This window comes from Arabidopsis lyrata, assembly GCF_000004255.2.
Source record: "Arabidopsis lyrata subsp. lyrata unplaced genomic scaffold ARALYscaffold_26, whole genome shotgun sequence".
Lineage (NCBI taxonomy): Eukaryota > Viridiplantae > Streptophyta > Magnoliopsida > Brassicales > Brassicaceae > Arabidopsis > Arabidopsis lyrata.
In genome coordinates, this window is record NW_003302531.1 from 130,641 (window position 1) to 135,528 (window position 4,888).

Below are 4,888 nucleotides of genomic sequence, written 5' to 3' on the forward strand. Positions count from 1 at the left end.
TTTGGCCTTAAGTTGTAAACGTGATCGACAAGTATAACTTGATCGACAAGTATAGGTATAGCCATCTACACATGTGTGTATATATATCTTTGTATCATTGTGAATAAATTCAAGAAGGTATATACTATATTTCTACACAAACACAAGGTTTCTCTTACACCCATCAAAAAGATCTAGTTTTCTTGTCTAGAGAAGTTTTGCTCCAAGGATAGTTACCTGCATAAACTTTGTCATATATGACTTCTTTCTCCGATGTGACATTGTTTCAAGATATCCTCAGGTGTCCAAACAAATCTCTGCTCATAAGACAAAAAAGCAGTTCCCTATATTGTTTTCATTACTCAAAAAATTTTGAATTCACAAAATCTTTGCACATTTTTCATAAACTAGCCTCCTTGGTTTCGTTTGGTTTTTGTTTTCCTATATATTTTTTCTAGGGTTTAGGATTCTGATTACTATATATATGATGCCACAAAATAATTAACAAAAAGACATAAAACTTGACAGATATCAAAGTTTCAAAGTACTTGTATGTACAGTATATATCCTCTACCTTAGTATTAGTAAGAGTCATTCAACAATAATCAAGTTTAGTTTCAAATCAGCAAAGCATGTTTGTCTTTTCTTAACTAAACAGAAAAATTAATTGACCAGGCTTGTTCAAATGATATGAATGAATAAAAAAAGAGATGGTGCAGGAAATATATCTCCTCCTTTTCTTCTGCCTTCTGCATGTACCTAACCTTAATTACTGGATCTGCATCGAACTTGGAACATAAGAGAACACATCTCCGAGATCCGTTACTTTGAAACATCATCCTCTCCAACCACGATAGATGTGGCGCACTCCTCGCCATACTTGTCACAGTCTCATAAAACATTATCACAAGATAATAACTGAAAATCTCTTTTTTTTGAATGCAATGTTAAATTATATTCAAAAGAAAAAATGTACGGTTTTACAACTTGTGCATCGTTTGGTTGAAACAAAAATTGAAGCAAAATTTGAAACTATTTTGAATATCTAGACCTCCCGTTGAAGCTTAGCTGCGAGCTTGAAGCCAGAGTTGGTACGCGTCGTCATACCTTATGTCTCCCATAAGTCGGACTGCTGAGATTTGATTCCTTACATGTTTGTCAATCCACCCCGTGATGCGTTCAGCTGTTTGTGGGTTCTCTCCATGTCGCCGCCCATTCCTTTCTCTCCATATGGTATAGGTAACTGCTTGAAATACATATCGAAAGAGGAAGCCCTCTACTCGGTTGAGCTGTTTGGAAGATATAATGTCAAGAAGAAGAAGCCAATCTGAAAATCTCATAAAATATTATTTCAAAAAACTTATATTTATAGATTTATTTCTATCTTTTTCAAAAAGGAAAAACAAAATGTTAACCAATCAAACTGTAAGTACTCACTTCTTCTTAGTTCTCTCACTCCTGGAAAAAGGAAATACCGACACAGGGACCAAATATTATAAGGTTAACTATTAACGAAAAGGAAATCAGACAACGGCTATAATTAGTTACTAATCACAGTAATTAAAAACTAAATTAAAAAAAAGGAAACCCTAAATTTAATGTAAGCAGTAAGCACTAAGCATAGAGCGTAAGTATTATTTAAGGCAATAGAGGCTCTCTCATTCTCACTTTCTCTCAGTTTCTCTGACTTCCTTGTGTATCACGTTTTTTCTCTCAGAAGAACTTGAAGTTTTCGATTCTATCAAAAATTCACAATGAGTATGTATTACGATGAGGTTCATCTCACGGCTTCAGGGAAAGGCATGTGGTTGAATTTATGTGTACTGGTTGATGCGGTGTTATGTTATATGAAGAAGAACAACGTCGTACGACTGTCTCTGAAGAAGAAGCAGAAAGCCAGAAGAGAATCTTTTGTCTCTTCCCGAGAAAAACAAGATCGTCTTTGGTGAAGAGACAACAAAAGCTTAATGGGTTTTTAACTTCTACTTCTTCATCGCTTATCGATCTTAACCAGTTCCCTACTGATTCTGAGACAGAACAAAACCATCTTCAGTTGCTATCTTCTTCATGTTTCATCCCCGCTGATTCCGAGACGAAAACACTACAAAACCTAGTTCTGACTCTTGTTCTTCACTCGTAGTCTTTGATTACAAGATGGCTGAGTCCGAGGAGAGGGAGACGAAAGACCCACAAAATCCTAATTCCCAATCTTCTATGTCTTTGTGCCTAACGGAGAACACAAGCCGCAAGAGACGTGCTGTGGAACAGAGGAAGCGTACTGGTGGAGTCAAGAAAGCAAAGGTTGCTCCTTCTTCAGGGACAGCGAGAGAGACGCCTGAGTGGCTTGTCAAGGTGATGAGAGACATGAAAGAAGTTAAAGACGCTAAACTGATATTTGAGAAGACTCTGTTCGTGACTGATGTAAACCCAACACAGAACCGTCTCTCAATGCCTTTCAACAACTTAATCCGAAACGATTTCCTGACGTCTGTGGAGTCCATAATCATAAACGAAGACATCAACAATAATAAGAAGATTGGAGTGGGAGTGATTCTCGTGGATCAACGGTCTGAGAAGTGGGGTGTCAGGAAAAGGAAGCTGGAATTACAATTTAATTTGTGGGTGGATCGATGTCGTTGATGCTAACGGATTGAAAGACGGTGACAACATTAGTCTTTGGTCGTTCAGGTGTTGTGGAGTCCTCTGCTTTGCCATGGAACTGAGTAGCTCTTCTCTTGCTCTCTGTGTCTGCTAAGTTTCATTTATGCTAATAAAAATCCATTTATGCTATTGTAATTGGCCTCTTCGGTGTCCCGGCCCTTTACCACTTTCCACATGTTTGACAAAATTGTTGTTGTATATAGACGCAATCTCAGGAGTTATTAAGTTCCCGTTACCGGCACACGGCCATCCAGTCTCTATTACCACCATCGGTAAATCTTTTATGCCCTCTTTCTCTATTGCCCATACAAACACATCAAATAACATATAAAACATGTTTGAATAACCAATTGGCCAGTTTTGGACCACAAGCGTATCGGTGTTGAAGATGGCAAGATGAAGGTTGATAGGATCAGCTGCATAAGAGAAGTAAGGGGTAAATATTGACAAGGATAGGTTTACTTGTTTGAGACAAAAAAGTCAGCACGGGGATAAGTTGTTCTCGGGCTTGGGGAGTGAAATCTCCGGCAGAAGGTGGATACGACTGGCCAAGGTTGGTCATTTTCCACCGTGGTACTAATCAAGATTGGGAGAATCCTCGACTTGACAACGTTGGTGAGAGAGTGCATGACGGGTAGCACGTAAGAGCCGATTTCTCCGGGGATGATTTCATTCTCAACAGTAATGAACGTGATGTTGACATCAGATAAGTAAGGCTCAATGTTGGTCACGAACCATGTGTTAACAGCGTCTTCGTTGGCCAAAAGAGCCTCTAAGTCTTGGTTCTTCACACCTACCATAATTCCAATATCATGGTTACCTCGGAAGGTGTTAAGGACATCCATATTCATATCAAAGATCCGAATATTGGTTATACTTAGGGGTATCAATATGGATCAATCTAAACCAATTCATTCCATGAATTTAATAAAGTGGAAAATTTGGTTCCCGCCAAAAACGTGATTTCATATTTCCCCCGGCAAAAACGTAATTCCGGATTTTCCCACGAAAACGTGATTCCGTGATTTTCTCGCCAAAAACTAGAGCTGTCAAAATGGGCTGTCCACGTCCATTAGCCCGGTCCAATATTGACCATTTTAGTTATGGACAAATAATGTCCATGTCCATTATAGCCCATGCCCATTATAGCCCATGTTTTAATGGGCTGTCCATTGGTGTCCATTGGTCACCACAAGAACAAATTATGAAAAACGCCAAAATCTGCAAAAATCTCAAATTCAATCCAAAAGTTTAAGACAAATATCCAAATAAACAACAAAGTATCACATACAAAAGCAAATCAAAGCAACAAAGTATCAAATCCAAAAGCAAATCATAGCAATAAAGTATTCAAATGTGAACTTCTTCTTCTACTTCCTTCACAAATGTCTTAAACTTCTTCTTCTCCTTCCTTCACACCTTTGTCTTCATCAAGGAACTCAACTGGAACACCTAAGTACAGCAGAATAACAACTTTGCAATAAGATTCAAATTGATTCAAATATGACAAAAGAAAATAAGCACAAACACTTACTAATTTCTTCAAAGTCACGTAGCCAATTCCTTGCGCAAATCAGTGCTTGCACATTTGAAGGAAGAAGTGAACTCCTGTACTTATTTAAGACTCGGCTTCCTATGCTAAATGAAGATTCTGCAGCTACTGTTGTAATGGGGATGCTCAAGACATCACAGGCCATAGCAGACAATTCTTTGAACCGGTTTGCGTTGTCTCTCCAATAAGCCAATATATCCATTCTCTTAAAGGCCACCATATCCAAAACAGGTTCATCCAAATACTTGTCTAATGCGGACTTTCCATTAGCACCAGCCGTCTGAGAAATAAAAGCATAAAACCCCTGCATAGACAGACAATACACAGATCAATACATGAAAATGATGAGTTTTTATCCTTAAAAGACAGAATCACAGAGACTACAAACCTGCAGCAATCATACCAGAAACGGTTTCTGAGAAACCAATACACTTTGATGAAACTATACTTAAGAAACCATTTGACTATACTTAAAGACAGAATGAGTTAAAGACAGACTATACTTGCACAGTTTCTGAGAATCACAGAAACTTCTGACACATTATCCTTCACAGAGTTTTAAAACTTCTTACACAGAGAAACTTACATCATATCCTGGAAGAATGTTTTGTCCCACTGTGGAGTCTGAAGTTCCAGCAGCTTTCTTTGGGTTCTTTTTATAGACCTCCAAAAGCTTCTTCAGATTCTTATGCCAGT

General features: G+C 38.1%; 1 long non-coding RNA gene and 2 pseudogenes across 1 annotated transcript; 1 reads left to right on the top strand and 2 right to left on the bottom strand.

Moving 5' to 3' along the window:
• Window positions 1–1,465: 1,465 nt before the first annotated feature.
• LOC9299166 lies at window positions 1,466–2,745 on the top strand (annotated as a pseudogene).
• LOC9299167 lies at window positions 2,746–3,611 on the bottom strand (annotated as a pseudogene).
• A 70-nt stretch (window positions 3,612–3,681) lies between these two features.
• LOC9299170 lies at window positions 3,682–4,384 on the bottom strand. Its single transcript, XR_002330690.1, has 2 exons — window positions 4,175–4,384; window positions 3,682–4,092 (listed from the first exon to the last, which is right to left on the bottom strand). It is a non-coding gene; the product is annotated as an uncharacterized LOC9299170 (long non-coding RNA).
• Window positions 4,385–4,888: the final 504 nt, after the last annotated feature.